We start from the raw sequence: 19,790 nt of genomic DNA on the forward strand, positions 1-19,790 counted from the left end.
TGGACTCAAGGTCGCTGGCTTGAGCAAGGGGTCACTCGGTCTGCTGTAGGCCCGCAGTCAAGGCACATGAGAAAGCAATCAATGAACAAATAAGGTGTCACAATGAAAAACTGATGATTGATGCTTCTCATCTCTCTCCATTTCTGTCTGTCTGTTCCTATCTGTCCCTCTCTCTGACTCTCTCTCTCTGTCCCTGTAAAAAAAACCAAACAACCAGATTCCCTCTGTTACATCCATCTAAGACACACTCTTGACGCTTGTCTTGTAAGTTCGACAATTATAGTATTTAAAAATACCACAGTTTTTATGCCGGTCGCATAACTTTATTTTGTGCATTTATCCGTCTCACCCTAAAGGCTGGTCTGTGAAAATATTTTCTGACATTAAACCGGTCCGTGGCCCAAAAAAGGTTGGAGACCACTGGAGTAGCGGACTGGCTGCTGCTATGGTTCCCCATGGCTGTCCTTTTGGGGACCATAGGCTGGCTGACTTTTATTTTTTATTTTATTTATTTTTTTTACAGAGGCAGAGATAGACAGGGACAGACAGACAGGAACAGAGAGAGATGAGAAGCATCAATTATCAGTTTCTCGTTGGGCGTTGCGACTTCTTAGTTGTTCATTGATTGCTTTCTCACACGTGCCTTGACCGCGGGCCTTCAGCAGACCGAGTAACCCCCTGCTGGAGCCAGCGACCTTGGGTCCAAGCTGGCAAGCTCTTTGCTCAAGCCAGATGAGCCCGCGCGCGACCTCTGGGGTCTCGAACCTGGGTACTTCCACATCCCAGTCCGACGCTCTATCCACTGCGCCACCGCCTGGTCAGGCGGCTGGCTGACTTTTACAGCCATACGTGAGGAAACCGAGAGCTCTGTGGAAGAGGCTGCCCAGGTCCTGCAAACTGAGCAGTGGAAGGAGCTGGAGCAAACGTGGGAGAAACAGATGCTGACCCTGGAGCTGGAGGAAGCGCTGGAGGAGGAGGTCGATCAGGTTTGCGAGGTTCACCTGGAAATGGAGCAGCTGCTGGAGTAAGAATCACAGGTTCATGAGTTGTAGCTTGTCTTGGATGTTGTGAAGAGCCAACAGCGGCAGGAGGCCGGGGCTGAGGCCGGAGCTGGAGCTGCAAGGTCTGCGGTGCAGAAGGCGACAGCAGCCCGGGACTCGAGCCCGGCAGTGGCTCAGGACTCGAGCCCAGCAGCGGGAGCTGGTGTTTTCAGTTCCTCTTTGGAGAATCAGGCTGGAGTTGCAGTCCGCAGTCTCCAGAAGATGAGAGCCCAGCTGGAAGGAGCACCTACTATGGCCTTGGTAGGTCTGCGATTTTGGGACATAGGAGTGCATGCCATCATGCTCTCTGGAGCAGAGATGGAAATGCTGACTGCCATTGCCATGTACTCCTCTATGGGACAGTGTAAGACTGGAATGAGGGGAGTGGCTGAGGCCTCATGTGCATGAACTGATTTCTTGGACTACTACCAGAGTGGGCACTGGCTCCTTTGTTGGATGGACTTACGGATTTTGGACAATGTGAAATACCCTGATGGCAGTGGGGGATGGCTTTGCTGGAGGCCCTTCCCCTGCCCTGAGAAGCTTTTTCCATGGCTAGAAAGAAGTCCGAGGACATTTTGCGCTTTTGGCAAAGTGCTCAGAGCCTGGTGAGGTGCACCTTTGTAAATGTTGAAATTGTATGATTTGTCATGTTGTTGTAATTTGTGTAATGTGCCTAATTTCCTTACACAGGGATGCTGGTGGTGTAGATTGTGAATAGTAAAGTGAGCATAGGGGTGGATTTTTGGGCAGATAAAATATGTTATGCTCACTTTGTTAAAGATGGCGCTGCCCACATGGAAGCCGTCACCCAGGTGATATTAATGTTGCTGGGGGTGGGTTGTGGGCAGGCAGGATCCTTGTAGCCTGGGGCTTGGTTTTAGGACTAAGCCTTTCCCACCCTTTTTGATGTAGGGTAGTACAATCCCATCATGCCTCAGATAAGTGACTTTGTATCAGAGACTTCCCCTATTTTGTATATTGGATTAAAGGTTTTGATTTCTGCACTATAAAGGGGGGCAGCCCAGGAGCTTGCTCTCTTGATTCCTGAGACTATCATTAGGGAGGAGGGCAGAGAGCAGAGAGCAGAGCAGAGAGAGTCCATGTGGAGGAGGCCAGGAGAAGCAGCCAAGATGGCAGAGTGCTGAGTGAGAAGCCAGTTTGTGCAGAGTTTGTGCAGGGAGAAAGAAGGAGATGGGGAACAGAGGTGAATAAGTCTGGTGAGCTAGAAACCTTTGATTCTAGGAAACTTGGATAAGTCAGTAGCTCTGTGAGCACTGAATGAGTGGGTTTTGAGCCCAGTGTGTTTTTACTTTCCCACTGGGTACAAGCTAGGATTAAAGATGATGGCCCACCAGTTCTTGGCTCTGTTGCTTCATTACCATTTGCCCGAATCCAATGAGAACCTGGATGGGCCAGTGTTGGGCAGATAAAATATATTATGCTCACTTTGTTAAAGATGGCACTGCCCACAAGGAAGCCCATCGCCCAGGTGATATTAATGTGTGTTGGGGACGGGCTGTGGGCAGGCAAGATACTTGTAGCCTGAGACTTGATTGTAGGACTAAGCCTTTCCCACCCTTTATGATGTGGGCTGGTGCAATCCCATCATGCCTCAGATAAGTGACTTTGTATCAGAGACTTCCCTATTTTGTATATTGGATTAAAGGTTTTGATTTCTACACTATAAAATGGGGCAGAACGGAAGCTTGCTGTCTCGGTTCCTGAGATTAGCATTAGAGAGCAGAGCAGAGAAAGGCCCTGTGGAGGAGGCCAGGAGAAGCAGCCAAGATGGTGGAGTATTGAGTGACAAGCCAGTTTGTGCAGAGTTTGTGCAGGGAGAAGGAAGGAGATGGGGAATAGAGGTGAATAAGGCTGGTGAGCTGGAAACCTTTGATTCTAGAAAACTCGGATAAGTCAGTACCTCTGTGAGCACTGAATGAGTGGGTTTTGGAGCCCAGTGTGTGTTTTTACTTGTCCACCAGGTGCAAGCTAGGATTAAAGATGATGGCCCATTAGCTTTTGACTCCGTTGTTTCTTTACCGACTGTCCGAACTCAATGTGAACCTGCATGGGCCAGGCTGCTGTGACGGTGGCCGTGCCTACTGGCTTTACAGCCAGGCAGCTATGATAGTGGCCGTGTATACTGGCCATACAACATGGTTTTTAAATGCCCATAGGACATTGAGAAAAACTACCAAAAAGACAAATATCTCTAAATTTCAAAAAGTAAGATTCTTTTTTACCTTATATTTTATTTATTGAGGTATAATTGACATACATTACATTAGTTTCACGTGTAAAATATAATGATTTGACACTTGAATATATTGCAAAATGATCACAATAGTGCAGTTAAAATTCACCACCATACATAGTTTAAAAAAGTTATTTTTTTGTGCTCACTTCAGCAGCACATATACTAAAAAATTGGAACGATACAGAGAAGATTAGCATGGCCCCTGCGCAAGGATGACACGCAAATTTGTGAAGCATTCCATATTTTTTTTAAAAAAGTTATTTTTTTCTTGTGATGAGAAGCATGACATGGTAACAACCAATTTGTACTTCTTAATCCCTTCACCTTTCCCACTCATCTCACCAACCCCCCTCCCTTCTGGCAACAGACAAAATATTCTCTGTATTTATGTGTTCATTTCTGTTCTCTTTTTTCATTTGTTTTGACTTTTAAATTCAGTTGTTGATAGATATGTATTTATTGCCATTTTATTGTTCATATGTTGGGCAGATAAAATATATTATGCTCATTTTGTTAAAGATGGCACTGCCCATATGGAAGCCCGTCTCCCAGGTGATATTAGTAGCCCTTATGCTTGGAATGGGCATAATTATATTAATGTGTGTTGGGGGTGGGTTGTGGGCAGGCAGGATCCTTGTAGCCTGGGGCTTGGTTTTAGGAGTAAGCCTTTCCCATCCTTTTTGATGTGGGGTGGACTTTGTATCAGAGATTTCTCTATTTTGTATATTGGATTAAAGGTTTTGATTTCTGCACTATAAAGTGGGGCAGACGGGTAGCTTGCTTTCTTGGTTCCTATGATTAGCATTAGAGAGGAAAGAGCGGAGAGCAGAGAAAGGCCACGTGGAGGAGAGGAGAGGCAGCCAAGATGGCAGAGTGCTAAAAGAGGAGCCAGTTTGTGTAGAGTTTGTGCAGGGAGAAGGAAGGAGATGGGGAATAGAGGTGAATAAGTCTGGTAAGCTAGAAACCTTTGATTCTAGGAAACTCAGATAAGTCAGTAGCTTTGTGAGCACTGAATGAGTGGGTTTTGGAGCTCAGTGTGTGTATTTCTTGCCCACTGGGTGCAAGCTAGGATTAAAGCTAATGACCCACCAGTTCTTGGCTCTGTTGTTTCATTACCGTCTGTCCAAATCTAATGTGAACCTGCATGGGCCAGGCGGTTGTGATGGTGGCCGCAGCCACTGGCTTTACATCATTTTTTTTTATTTTTTTCTTCTTCTTAAAGAAGACCCTTTAACATTTTATGTAATACTGGTTTGGTGGTGATAAACTCCTTTAGCTTTTTTGTTTTGTTTTGTTTAGGAAGCTCTTTATATATCTTTCTGTCTTAAATGATAGTTTTGCTAGGCAGCGTAATCTTGGTTGTAGATCCTTGCTTTTTGTCAATTTGAATATTTCTTGCAGTGGCCTTCTGGCCTACAAAGTTTCTGCTGAGAAATCAGCTGACAGTCTTATGGGAGTTGCCTTGTAGGTTACTTTTTTTTCTGCTGCTTTAAGATTCTGTCTTTGTTTTTAACCTTTGGCATTTTAATTATCATGTGTCTTGGTGTGGGCCTCTTAGGAAGTTTCCTGTCATTATTTTTTCACATAGGTTTTCAATTTCTTGCCCTCTTCCCTTCTAGCACCCCCAGGATGTGATTGTTGGTATAACTGAAGTTGTCCCAATGGCTCCTTACTCTGTCTTCATTTGGGGAGACATTTTTCTTTTTGCTGTAGTGATTGGGTGTTTTTTGCTTCTTTATATTTCAAATCACTGATTTAATTTTTGGCTTCATCTACTCTACTGTTGAGTACCTGTAAATTATTCTTCATTTAAATTATTGTATCCTTTATTTCTGCTTGGTTCCTTTTTATGGTTTCTGTGTCCTTTTTCATGCTGTTGAAATCCAAGTTCCTTGGGCATCCTTGTAACCATCATTTTGAACTCCGTACTAGTAGTTTGCCTGCCTCATTTTCATTTAGTTTTTTTCTGGAGATTTCTCCTGTTCTTTTGTTTGTGACATGTTTCTTTATCTTTGCATTTTGGCTGCTTCCCTATGTTTGTTTCTATGTATAAGGTAGAGCTGCTATGCCTCCCTGACTTGACACAGTGGCCTTGTGTAGTAGGCATCCTGGAGGGCCCAGTGGCACAGCCTCCCCAGTCATCCAAGCTGGATGTTCCAGGTGTGCCCCTGGGTGGGCTGTGTGCACTGTCCTGTTGTAATTGAGCCTTGATTGCTGTTGGTGTCGCTTGACGGGATTGACCCCCAGGCCAATTCTGTGAGGACCAGCTGTGACTGCAGCAGAGGAGGTGCTCTGCAGGAGTCTACCCTACAGAGCAGAACTTCTTCAGTGGGGCTGTGGTGCCACTGAGTCTGCTTCTTGAGTGTGTTTCCCATGGAGGTGGTAGGGTTGTAATCCAGTGTGGTCTAAAGCTGTACCTGGTGCACTGGCTTTGGGGCCTCCCAGGAGGTGCAAGGTCAGCCTCTGATTGCACCCTGCCTGGGACCTCCTGGCATAAGTTACAGAGTGATCTGCAGATGGCAGCTACTTGTGCTGGGCTTGGGGGAACCCAGGAGAGGCCAAGCTATGAACCAAAGTGGGTTGCCACTAGTGACACATGGGGCCACTTAGAGATACGAGGTATGCAGAGGCCAGATGCTGCTTGTCTGAGAGATTTTGAAGCATGAGGCAAGAGAAGCCAGTTGTATGGAAAAGCCATTGGGAATGGCTTAGGTGGGCCCACAAGTTGGGTGGTGTAGGGTCTCAGGGAATCACCAGGGTAGGGTGAATAGTGTGAGCCAATTTGATAGAGACCCAGATATAGCACCCACCTGTTGGCTCTGTTGGGGGGGGGGCTGTCTCAGAAAAGGAGCAATGTCCTCTGCCAGCACTATTATCTGTCAAAAAGCTTCCCCCTCCCAACTTTTGTCCTGATGCCAGATAATTCAGCTCCTCCCTGTATGTCCATGGTTCCTTTTAAGCTGCTTCCCCAGTGCTGGAGCTCACAGGGAGTGTCTGAGTAAGCATGTGTGTGTGTGGGGTCCTTTAAGAGAAACTGCCTCACACTCCAGCAGCCCTCCTCCTCATTCAGCCACAGTCCCTGCTGGGTTTTACAGCAAAGGTTATAGGGACTTCTCTTCCTGGCATTAGAACCTTGGGCTAGGAGACCTCGTGTGGGGCTGGGACCCCTGGTTCCTCAGAGGGAGGCCTCACAACCAATCCCTTCTGATTTTAAACTGCCACATGTGGGTGTGGGACCTGCCAGTTCTGCATCTCTGCCCCTCTTACCAGTCTGGTTGTGGCTTCTTTAATTCCCTATTTGTAGGACTTCCATTCAGCCAGATTTCAGGTGGTTCTGAATGATAGTTGTAATTTTGATGTGGTTGTGAGTGAGTACCACATTTACCTACATTGCCATCTTGACTGCAAGTCCCAAAAAGTTGAATTCTTATAGGACATGGTCTTTGTCTATAATCTATTTAAACTGGGGGGAAAAAATCTAAATATGTGGATATACTTTTCAAATTCTAAATAACTCTTGGATCAACTATGAAAACAAATAATCCTAATAACACATCAGAAGAATAATATCCTGTCCAAATATTTTATTACAGGAACACAAACATAGATAAACATTAGGAAATGTATTAAGGCAATGTTTACATTAAATAGATTAAAGGAGAAAGCCTATAGAGGTTAGAAAGGAATTTGAGTCAGTCATTGTAAATTTAAAATATAAAAAAGGAATAGTATGATACTTCTTTAACACAAAAATGAATGAACACATGAAACAAAAACGCAATAAAGTTGGTCAAGTGGCTTGATAAAAGATAAATACATAGAAAAAATAGCTTGTTTATGTCAGCAACAACAAATGAGAAAATAAAAAGGAGACATTTGATTCAGAAAAGCATGTGCATGCATGTAAAGCACCTAGTATAATTCCTAGTAGATAAGAGGCTATATAAATAAGGTGTAAAGATATTGGTATTATGCCTAGAGGTAAAATTACCAAGAGAAAAAAGATACACTTTAAAGATTCTTTTCTTTTTTTAATTCAGTGAGAGGAAGGGAGGCAGAGAGACAAACTGCATGCGCCTCAATGGGGATCTGTCCAGCAAGCCCACTGGGGTGATGCTCTGCCCAACTGGGGCCCTTGCTCTGTTACAACCAGAGCCTTCTTTTAGTGCCTGAGGCAGAGGCCATGGAGCTGTCCTCAATGCCTGGGGCTAACTCACTTCAGTTGAGCTATGGCTTCAGGAGAAGAGAAAAAGAGAAAGGAGAGGAGGAGGGGTGGAGAAGCGGATGGGCACTTCTCCTGTGTGCCCTTACCGGGAATCGAATCTGTAATATCCACACACCGGGTCAATGCTCTACCACTGAGCCAACTGGCCAGGGCCTAAGATTCTTTATTTAAATTGATTTTAGAAAGAGGAGAAAGAGAAAGGTGGTGGATAGCAGTGGGAAACATCAATTTGCAGTATGTGCCCTGACTCAGCAAGTCCAGAGTTTTGAATTGGTGACTGTAAAGCCAGTAGCCAAGGCCACTATCACAGCCGTCTGGCCCATGCAGGTTTGCATTGGATTTGAACAGATGGTAATGAAAAACAGAACCAAGAACTGGTGGGTCATTAGCTTTAATCCTAGCTTGCACCCCATGGGCAAGTAAAAACACACACTGGGCTCCAAAACCCACTCATTCAGTGCTCACAAAGCTACTGACTTATCCGAGTTTCCTAGAATCAAAGGTTTCTAACCTCACCAGTCTCATTCACCTCTGCTCATCTCTCTGCACAAACTCTGCACTAACTGGCTTCTCCTTCAACACTCAGCCATCTTGGTTGCTTCTCCTGGCCTCCTCCACATGGCCTTTCTGTGCTCTCCTCTCTAATGCTAATCGCAGGAACCCAGAGAGCAAGCTCCCCGTCTGCCCCACTTTATAGTGCAGCAATCAAAACCTTTAATCCAATATACAAAATAGAGAAGTCTCTGATACAAAGTCACTTATCTGAGGCATGATGGGGTTGTACCACCCCACATCAAAAAGGGTGGGAAAGGCTTAGTCCTAAAAACAGGCCCCAGGCTACAAGGATCCTGCCTGCCCACAGCCCACCCCCAACACACATTAATATCACCTGGGCGATGGGCTTCCATGTGAGCAGTGCCATCTTTAACAAAGTGAGCATAATATATTTTATCTGCCCAACAGTGACCTCAGCATTCCAGGCTGATGCTTTATCTACTGCACCACCATAGGTCAGGCTAAAATTCTTGATTTTTATATCCAAGTTATTCTTTTTTATTATTATTAAAGTATAATATACATCTAGAACTCTGGTAATAAGTGCACAGATCAAGAAAGCAACACTTTCAGCACTCTTAAGCCTCTTGGATTTCCCATCTTAATTCTTAGTCATCTTCCTCCCAGGGGTATTTCTGACTTCTGCTAATACGGATTAATGTTGCCTGTTTGTGATTCCTATGAATGGAATCATGCATATATACTCTTGTGTCTGACTTCTTTTGCTCACCATTATATTTATCAGATCACCCTTCTTGTTTGTGTGTGCTTGTGGATTGTAAAGCCAGTAGCTGCGGCCACCATCACAGCCGCCTGGCCCATGCAGGTTCGCATTGGATTAGGACAGTTGGTAAAGAAACAACGAAGCCAAAAACTGGTGGGCCATCATCTTTAATCCTAGCTTGCACCTGGTAGGCAAGTAAAAACACACACTGGGCTCCAAAACCCACTCATTCAGTACTCACAAAGCTACTGACTTATCCGACTTTCTAGAATCAAAGGTTTCTAGTTCACCAGACTTATTCAACTCTGTTCTCCATCTCCTTCCTTCTCCCTGAACAAACTCTGCACAAACTGGCTTCTCACTCAGCACTCTGCCATCTTGGCTGCTTCTCCTAGTCTCCTCCACATGGCCTTTCTCTGCTCTCCTCTCTAATGCTAATCTCAAGAACCGAGAGAGAGCAAGCTTCTGGTCTGTCCCACTTTATAGTGTAGAAACCAAAACCTTTAATCCAATATAAAAACAAGGAAATCTCTGATACAAAGTCACTTATCTGAGGCATAATGGGATTCATCATGAGAGTGCACCACCCTACATCAAAAAGGTTGGGAAAGGCTTAGTCCTAAAACCAAGCCTCAGGCTATAAGAATCCTGCCTGCTTACAGCCTGTCCCCCCACATCCAATACAAACTATAAGTGAGCAAACATATATATCATATTTAAAATCTTATTTGACCAACATGGATTATTCATATTGCTGTATAGTATTTAATTATATGAATGTACCACAATTTTTCATTCTGTTGGGCAATTGGGTAGTTTCCAATTTGGGGCCATTATCAAAAGCTCTGCTATGAGTATTGTGATACATATCTTTTGGTGGACATATAGACACTTTTCTGTTTACTCATTTTTTCTCCTAGGTTGTTTCCCTTTTCTATTGATTCATAAAGGTTTTTTATATATTATTGCTGCAAGTCCTTTGTTAGATATACCTATTGCAAATATCTTACCCTACTTCACGGATTGCGTTTTTACTATCAATGGTATCTTTTGGTGAACAGAAGTCCTGTTTAAAGAAAAAATTTTGGCATACTTTAAGGTCACAGAGATGTTACTCTATATTTTCTTCTAACCAAATTGCTTTTATTTTCAGTGCCACAAATTTACTTTAATATATTTTTCTCAACCCTGGCTGGTTGGCTCAGCGGTAGAGCATTGACCTAGTGTGTGGTAGTCCTGGGTTCAACTCCTGGTTAGGGCACACAAGCAAGGCAACCATCTGCTTCTACCCCCTCCCTCTTCTCTCTCTCTCTCTTCCCCTCCCACAACCATGGCTCAATTCATTTGAACACATCAGCCCTGAGCGCTGAGGATGACTCTGTAAAGCAGGGTTTGGGAACCTTTTTGGCTGAAAAAGCCATGAACGCCACATATTTTAAAATGTAATTCCATGAGAGCCATACAATGACCTATGTACATTATGCATTATCCAATAAAAATTTGGTGTTGTCCCGGAGGACAGCTGTGATTGGCTCCAGCCACCCACAACCATGAACCATGAGTGGTAGGAAATGAATGGATTGTAATACATGAGAATGTTTTATATATATATATATATATATTTGTATTTTTCTGAAGCTGGAAACAAGGAGGCAATCAGACAGACTCCCGCATGTGCCCAACTGGGATCCACCCGGCATGCCCACCAAGGGGCGATGCTCTGCCCATCTGGGGCGTTGCTCTGTTGCAACCAGAGCCATTCTAATGCCCAAGGCAGAGGCCATGGAGCCATCCTCAACACCTGGGCCAACTTTGCCCCAACGGAGCCTTTGCTGTGGGAGGGGAAGAGAGAGACAGAGAGGAGAGGGGGAGGGGTGGAGAAGCAGATGGGCGTCTCCCCTGTGTGCCCTGGCCGGGAATCGAACCCTGGACTCTTGCACTCCAGGCCAACGCTCTACCACTGAGCCAACCGGCCAGGGCCTGTTTTATATTTTTAATGTTATTATTTTTTTTTATTAAAGATTTGTCTGCAAGCCAGATGCAGCCATCAAAAGAGCCACATCTGGCTCACGAGCCATAGGTTCCCAACCCTTCCACCTCAGGCACTAAAAATAGCTCGTTTATGAGTACAGCCCCAGCTGGGCAGAGCATCAGCCCCAGATGGTGTTCGGGACTGAAATATAAACAGGGTGTTTTTACAATCTGGATATCCAGGGGACAGAGGTGCTGGGCCTAACCCCCCACCTCACCTGCTCAGTTAAACAAAGAGCTATGGTCTTTGTTTAATGTTTTCTAAATGTGATTTTTTAATTTCTTGCATGCAAAAAATTGGAAATGCCTGCTTTAATATTGAAAAAACAAAATATCATCCCTGCAAATTTTTAATTTTAATTGGAACAAATATAGCATGCTAATTTAAATAGAATGGAATGTAGATCCTAAAGACTTGCTAATTTTGGCTAAACTGCTTCAAACTTCAGGCTGCTTGCTGCAGCTGCAGAGCTTGAAGCAGAGTAGATTTACATAACAAATGTAGATTTTTTACATAATATAGGAAAATAATGAAAGCCACACTGGAATTTTCCAGCTTTAATGTGCTTTTTAATTTGCCTGTTAATTAATGGGGTAGAAATGTTTTAATAAGTATAGGAATGTTACTTGAAAATGCATTTACTATGTTTTGTTAGAAGTTAACATGAAGACAAGTATTTCTTACAATTTTTTTTTCTTACAATATTTGAAGTCAAGGTATTATAAAGTGTGCTCAACAAATGCTTAAAGGTCAATTATAAATAATATACAAAAGGAGGGGGGAGTCATATCCTGGAACTCCTGCAAATCTATTTTATCATGCTTTTTACTTAAAAAAAATTTATTTTGAATGCTGATGTACAGGGTTATTCAGCAGCAGAGAGACTCTGGAATCCTACAGGAGATGCCAAAATTTTTTGTTTCTCCTGCAAACTTCTACCCTCTTTTATTTGATCCAGCTGATAACACTGTTTTGGTTTTTTTCCCAATTAGCTCCGGATATATGGGAAAAGTTTATATAGGCAGAAGAGGACCCTCAAACCCTTCAGCGAGATCTTCTGAGCATGGCTTTTAAGGCCTATAATGACCAAGAGAGGAACAGAAAAGGCAGACAGAGCCCAAAAAGAGATCAGGCAAAATACCAGCTCTTGGCATGTGCCCATAAAAGCTCCAAAGCCCCAAAGGGGCTTCATAGGACTCCATCAAGGCCCTGCTTCAAGATCAGAAAGGAAGGTCATTGATTTTGAGAGAGAGACATCAATTTTGTTGTTCTATCTATGTGTTCTCTGGTTGATTCTTATTTGTGCCCTGAACAGGGATTGAACCCACAACTTTAGCATATTGGGATGACACTCTAACCAACTGAGCTACCCTGCCAGGGTTTGTTGAATCTTTTAAAAATAATCCTTCAGAGAAACCCAAAGAGAAGTAGGAAATGCTTTCAGAAGGGTATGCCGTGGACCAGTGCCACTAGTAATTGTCCAGGTCCTGAGTGAAAACAGTGCAGAATGAAGAAATAAACTCTTGAGAGAAAAAGGATGGGATTGAGAAGCCTCTTTGCATAGCTGAGAGCTTACAAGAGTCTGTCTCCACCCCCAAACTGCTTTATCTATAGAGCAGAGCAAAGTTACTTTACAAAACAAAAGAGATCTCTGATACAAAGTCACACCTCCAAGCTACATCAAGAATTCTCACTAGCTACATTAGGAAATCTCTCCAGTGCAGAAAACCCTCCACCAAGCACAACATCTTTTTTTTCTTTTAAAGATTTTATTTATTCATTCATTTTAGAGAGTAGAGACAGAGACAGAGAAAGAGAGAGAAGGGGGGAGGAGCAGGAAGCATCAACTCCCATATATGCCTTGACTGGTCATCTTAACTTCACAAAACAATGGGTAAAAAGAAAACTGCCTCCAGTCTCTTGAGGGACATGGGAAATGGGACATGGGGGATGGGATGAGTGGAAACACAGCTAACACAGAGGTGTAGAGAAAGTCATAGCCTTTAGCAACTTAATCAAACAATCAGAGATTTGTAGGGAAGAGCTTATCCTTTTGGCTTAATTCTTTTTTTTTTTTATTGAACTCAACTTTTATTCTTCATAAAAAATTTTTATATAAATAAAATTTTATTTTAATGGGGTGACATCAATAAATCAGGGTACATATATTCAAAGAAAACATTTCCAGGTTATCTTGTCATTTAGTTCTGTTGCATACCCATCACCCAAAGAGAGATCGTCCTCCGTCACCCTCTATCCAGTTTTCTTTGTACCCCTCCCCCTCCCCCTCTCCCTCGTTTCCTCCCCCCACCCCCAGCTTAATTCTTAAACTGTGAGAGCTTTGCCAGCTTGTAGTCTCCCACAAGGGTACATTCGTGGAAGGACCCAGCATGCTTCATGTGCAGCTGTGCCTAGCTAGCAATGACATAAATTAGGTCTCTCATACTTTAATCTTGGCTTTTTTGTAGAAAAGCTCTTGTAAAACACCTTGTGTTGTATTTGTCAAACAATTATGGAAGGGAGGGAACATCCATCTTCTGCTAGCATGGTAGGACATTGCTTTTGAGCATGTGACAATGCCTCATGATTCTTCAGTGTGACTCACGGTGTCATCCTCAGGGAGATCCTTTATACCCAATATTTCTTGTTTTAAATAATTTTGTGCATTTTCAGCATAATTTACCAGTCCCTGAATATTATGATATGCTTTGTCATCCAAATGTTTATCTCCTTCACCAGTGATTTTCATAAGCCTTCTCTTAGTCAGATTTTCTTTTGACTGTAGCTTCCTATCCACTCTTTCTTCTCAGTCCCCAGCATGAGGGGTTTGGCTTTTCATCCTCCTTGGGGTTCTTTGAAGTCAGTCTAGGGCCCAGAAACAGGGCCAGCCTCCTCCAGTGTGCAGGCTTCCTATTGTTCCATAGCCACATGCCGACATAGTATACTGTTACAGTAAATAACGTCCATATTTTTCCCCCCAAAATTGCAGGTGTTATCAGAGACAGAGTCCTTAAGCTCCCTGAGCCAATTCCCACCTCCAAAGGCCTCAGTGTAAACGCTGAGTGCTGGAATTCTGCTGGAAACATCAGGTAGAGTTAAGAGCCTTCACAGTCTCTTCTCTGCAGCAGCTCCAGGTCATGTCCAGTCAGTGATGGAAACGCTGGGTCTGCTGGCAGCGACACTGCCCAACCAAGGGGCCATTATGCTTGCCCACAGGCTCTAATGGCCCTCACACAGGCCAGGCACCACAATTGCTTTTGAAGGTGGATGAATGGCAATAGACACAGCCACCAGGTATGAATAAATACTTGCTTTGTCATATGCATCAAAGGCCCTAACACGTGCCTAGCTGCCCATCCTTCCTACTGAGTGGGTGTGTCTCAGTAGAGCCCAAGATCTACATTGATCAGGCGTCCCTGATTCTACTTCCCCGAGCAGTGGGACACTCCTGCTTATCAGCAGATCTGGCAGCCTCTTCGAGACTACTCTTGAGGCGGCTATGATAAGTGCCGACACTAAATGCCACCGGAGAAAAAACATGAGACCAACACACAAAGTTAGTTGCAAGAATTACACAGGCAATTTATTACTTACAAATCCCTTTGGCATGCCTGGATACAGCTTAAGGGGGCCCTGTTGGCGTACTCCTCTCAGCTGTCTTTGGTCAGAGCTCAGAGCGGCGTGGAGACAGTCCACGTTCAAGTTGGAGTCTGGTTGACTACCTCAGCAGGGGCCCCTCAGCTTTAGTACCTTTTCTGGCCAACGCCTTCTAACAGGTGTCAATTTACAGGATTATCACCTCAAACCACCTTTTGGGGAGTTCCTCACTGGAAGCCCTTTTTATGTTAATTTACTGAAATGTTACATCAAGCCATTTTTAAGATGTTCCTAGGGAAGCTTCTTGTTTATGTTAATTTACAGAGTTATGACATCAAACTACTTCTTATCTATGTATAACTTCACACACACACTAACTGGGCCCTGCTCAAAAGTCAGTCTGTTTATCACATCTGCCCACACTATATATTAATTCCTATCCAGATGGCATATCCATATTTTTTTATATTTCTATATATTTAATTATTATAACATTATGTTACTACAACAGGGTGGCCTGAAATAGGCCTGCGGGTTGAATAGGCCTGACCCATTCCTTTAATGGCTAGATAGTTTCATCATTTACCAGCTCAGATGCTGTTCACACAATGACCCATTACCACACATTATAGCAAAATCACCTTTTTGCTAATGTACTTGTTCAGTGCCACTAGTGAAGGGTGAAAGGTGCCACATCTTTTCCATTGACTTTAGTATTTCATCTGTCTCAGGGTGGCCTGTGCCAAAGCCATGCTCAAGAAAACTTGCAAAGACCGTTTAAAAAATAATAATAGCATTTACTGAGCACCATTAATTGCTTGATATAGATGATATATTTGTCAATAATACCAACTTTCATTGATAATAGAATTGATAGAATACTCAAGGCATTGTGTAAAGAGCTATATGTGTTTTATTTCATTTAATATTAACAAAACTTCTGTGAAGCAGAAATGTTTTAGAGATGAAAAAACTGAGGGTCAGTGAGATTAAGGAAATTTCCCAAAGGAACCTTGCCAGCACATGTTGGAACTAAGTGAAGTGTTAGAACCAGGATTACAATGCAGGCCTACCTGTTCAAACTCTGCCTATAGCTCTTGAGCCAACATGTGTGTAAGGTATTTTTCCCCGCTGAGAAGGAAGGAAGGAACCGGAGCTGCAAAGTGTGGGATAACAAAAGACTTTATTGAGTACAGAGCGCATCCCACCCGATGAGGTTCCCTGGCCTCGAGGAAAGATGGAGGCCAGGGAAGTCGCAAGTGGTAACCCGCGTGGGAGATATTTAAAGGGTCCCTAGGGTGGTCGAGCTAACATGACGTGGTGAAATCTCATTGGCTGGCAGACAGTCACTTTTTTCCAAAGGGCTCCTTGGAAGTTGCTTTTGGTGTGCTTGGTTGTGGGCGGTCCTAGCCAAAGTTTGTGGGTCTGACCTTTCCCCATTATCCACCGACCTTACATTCTGACCTTTTGTGTTAAATAGAAAAGGGGCACCATTTATTCATCTGGCTACTTCCTGCTGATTAGGGGCATTGTGGTGAGGGGGAGATTGGAAGGTGGTGGTTTTGAGGGGTATCAGGAGGAACATCTGTTTTGCCATGAGTTGAGAAACTTCGTGAATGCGATCCTGTAAGGATTAAAAAAAAAAAAAAAAGAGGAGCAATAGGGGGATTTGCGGGGTCCAGCCTTTTGGTGAACTGGAGATGGATGGAGTCCGGTGGTTCTGACTGCCAGTGGTCCTCTATGGAGGCAAGTTTGAGGCAAAACTGCATGTCAGGAGTGGTGTAAAAGGGGAAAGGAAGGGATCCCATCCATTTCCATAAATGAGATTTGTGAGGGAACTAGAGGTCCAGAGTGTGATGACAAAACAGAGAAGGTAGCCCCCATGTCCACAAGAAATGAGATGGACTTACCCACTAGTTGCAGCTTACCCTGGGTTCTCTGAGTCCAGGCTATGTCCTAGGAGTTTGAGCGATGCCCCACCTGGCTGGATTGGCCTTCCCATTCGGGTAGCTTGTCCTCCATGAAGAGGCGCCGAGGAAAAGCCTGTTGCCCAAAATGGCAATTGCTCCACCAGTGACTGGGCTGTTTGCAGTCAGGGCAGGGCTCAGTGGGCAGCTGTGGGCAGGGGCCCTACTGGGACCAGTGACCCTGCTTGCCACACTTAAAGCAAGCTGCTGTTGGGATTTCTCTTTGTGGCTTAGACTTGGGTCGGGGCATCTCCTATGCCTTGCCCCTGTTGCTCTGCCAGCCTCAGGCTGCCACAAGAGCTTGGGTTTGTAGCGTTACCTGTTACCTTCTGCTGCATGCAGGCCTGGCGAACAGCCTTGGCCTGTTTCTACTAGTTGGGACCATTAAAAACTTTAAATGCGCCTGACCTGTGGTGGCGCAGTGGATAAAGCGTCGACCTGGAAATGCTGAGGTCGCTGGTTCGAAACCCTGGGCTTGCCTGGTCAAGGCACATATGGGAGTTGATGCTTCCAGCTCCTCCCCCCTGTCTCTCTCTCTCTCTCTCCTCTCTAAAATGAATAAATAAAATAAAAATTAAAAAAAAAATTAAAAAAAAAAAACTTTAAATGCCATGTTCACAGGTCCCAGATAGGGGTTTGGGGGTTGGGAATAAGAGGAGAGGGGCTCGTGGGGAGCCTGGCACCCAGATCCAGCAGGAAACGTTGGAGCTAAAGGCAGGACAGGGCCAGAACTTCCTGCAAGAAAATTGGGGTTGGGCCTTGGGGTCCTGCAAACCAGTGTAAGAGCCAATAGTAGGTGGAGAAAGGCCTGACGGAGGAGGGACTTAAGAACACAGTGGAGAAGGAAGGGGCCCCTGGACAGCAGGGGAGGAGAAAGAGAGAGAGTGATAGTGGTGAATAAGAAACAGGATTTTTCAAAGTGAGGGGAGGGGGCTCTCAGAGGGAAGAGACTCGAGCACAAAAGAGGTCCGCAGAGGGACCAGAGAAATGTCCCGAGAGAGGGGCGCCCCTGGAGGTCAGACAGGAGGGAGAGAGGGTTGGGAATCCACGGAGAAGGAAAGATCAGGATCGGAGGTTTTAGGTGAGGTTTCTCTGGCCAGAAAACGGACCTGCGTGGTGGAACAGGCGGCACAGAGATTAAGGACGGGTGCGCGAATAATTAGAAGCCATGTATGTAAGAGATCTCCAATCAGTTCCCAGCTTTTTTGGCGATAGTTATATTGGTGAGGGTGTTAACACCGAAAGTCCCTTCAGGAGGCTAATTCAGTAGGTTCTGTGGCCTGGCCACAGCAAAGAAGAAGAGCAGTTTCTTCTTCTTTAGGGAGGGAGATTCCTGTGCCCCCACAGCCGCCCTCAGTCCTCGGAGTGGTCAGATTTGAGTATCAGCATCCTAAAACTCAAGCTCTGGCCACGGACGGAAAAGGTAAAGTGGATGTGCTCAGGACGTCTCCACGAGCACACGCACTCGGAACAGAAAGACTTCCCTGACATAGCTTCGGTTTCAGACAGGGAGTCTCGGTGGAAAGAACTGAGAGGAAGGCTGGAGGCAGGGGACTTACTGCACTGTGCACCAAAGTGGGTGGAAGGTCAGACGTCCTGGTTCTTTCTCAGAGGGGAAGGGAAGAGGAGCGGTCCTTGTGGACTTCAAACTCCTCCCAGGTTTTCAGCACCAAAATGTAAGGTATTTTTCCCCACCGAGAAGGAAGGAAGGGGGCCAGAGCCGCAAAGTGTGGAATAACAAAAGGCTTTATTGAGTACAGAGTGCATCCTGCCTGATGAGGTTCCCTGGCCTCAAGGAAAGATGGAGGCCAAGGAAGTTGCAAGTGGTGACCCATGTGGAAGATATTTAAAGGGTCCCTAGGGTGGTTGAGTTAATATGACGTAGTGAAATTTCACTGGCTGGCAGACGGTTGCTTTTTCCAAAGGGCTCCTGGGAAGTTTCTTTTGGTGCACTTGGTTGTGGGCAGTCCTAGCCAAAGTTTGCGGGTCTGACCTTTCCCCATTATCCACTGACCTTACAATGTGTATCTGATAGTTAACACTGAATAGACCAGTTCTCTGCAGATGGAAAAGTCTTTCCTATAATTATGCAGTAAGGCTACGGTATTCCAGCAATTAAGACTTCACAATACAGCCTGACCTGTGGTGGTGCAGTGCATAAAAGTGTTGACCTGGAATGCTGAGGCCACCAGTTCAAAACCCTGGGCTTGCCTGGTCAAGGCACATATGGGAGTCGATGCTTCCTGCTCATCCCCCCTCCCCCCCCTCTACCTCTCTGCCCTCTCTAAAATGAATAAATAATTGAAAAAAAAAAGACTTTACAATACAACCACATAGCATGGCATACAAAACTCTGTAACCTAGTCCTTTCCTATATCTGCAACCCTCAACACCTACCTTTGATCAGAACCAAACTACTTCCTCTGATCCTCATGTTGGTTATGGGTTTCTGCCCTGGCTGGATAGCTCAGTTGGTTAGAGTATTATTTCAATATTAAAAGGTTGTGGGTTCTATCCTCAGTCAGGGTACATACAAGAGTCAACCAGTGAATGCATAATTAAGTAGAACACAAAATTGAGGTCTTTCCTTTCCTCTCTCTCGCAAAATAAATAAATAAATTGGTAAAAAAAAATCTGTTGTTGACTCATTCATTTGACATTAAATAGTATTTTTTTCTAAGCACTAGGCTAAGTATGAAGAGACAGAGTCTGATAACACTTTTGCAGAAGGAGGACCACATACTAGAGCATGGACATGTTACTGGCCACTGCCAATAGTCTTGGCACCTGGGAAGGGTGGAGATGGGGTTGTAAGGTATTCTTCCCTGCCAAGGAAGAAGGAAGGGGCGTGGCCTTGAAGTGTGGATAAGCAAAAGCTTTATTGAGTACAGGGTGCTTCCCGGACAATGTTCTCTGGTCCCGGGGACAGAGGCCAGGGAAGTCGCGTGGATTAAACCACATGGGGGATATTTAAAGGGTCTCTAAGGTGGTCGAGCTAATATGATGTGGTGAAATCTCGCTGGCTGACGGACAGTCACTCTTTTCCAAAGGGTTCTGGGAAGTTTCTTTTGGTACACATGGGTATGGGCGGTTCTAGCCAAAGTTCTCGGGTCTGGTTTCTCATGTGACCTTCACCCATTGCCCACCACCTTACAGGGGTGTGCTAGCAAAGTGAGATAGGGCATTCTCATTCAGCCCAGATGTAAGAATCGATGTCGACCTGTCTGTGGGAAAGGAAAGTTGGTGACCCAGCTGGGTGTTTATCTAAGCCAACGTTTGCGCTGCTTGGGCCATGGATGGGCTTCAAGCCCTTGAAGGGAGAGGAGTTAGGATCAACTCTGCATTGTTGGAAAAGGAGACTTTGAGATACTGTGGGCACACATTTTGCAG

At 44.7% G+C, this 19,790-nt stretch overlaps 1 non-coding gene and 1 pseudogene across 1 annotated transcript; one reads left to right on the forward strand and one right to left on the reverse strand.

Annotated features, from left to right (window-relative positions):
* Positions 1 to 3,438: 3,438 nt before the first annotated feature.
* Positions 3,439 to 3,547, forward strand: LOC136336919 (U6 spliceosomal RNA). The gene has a single exon (XR_010731653.1). It is a non-coding gene; the product is annotated as a U6 spliceosomal RNA (small nuclear RNA).
* An 8,655-nt stretch (positions 3,548 to 12,202) lies between these two features.
* On the reverse strand, positions 12,203 to 18,834 carry LOC136335538 (NADH dehydrogenase (ubiquinone) complex I, assembly factor 6-like; annotated as a pseudogene).
* Between the last annotated feature and the right edge of the window lie 956 nt (positions 18,835 to 19,790).

This window comes from Saccopteryx bilineata, chromosome 4 (genome assembly GCF_036850765.1).
Source record: "Saccopteryx bilineata isolate mSacBil1 chromosome 4, mSacBil1_pri_phased_curated, whole genome shotgun sequence".
Lineage (NCBI taxonomy): Eukaryota > Metazoa > Chordata > Mammalia > Chiroptera > Emballonuridae > Saccopteryx > Saccopteryx bilineata.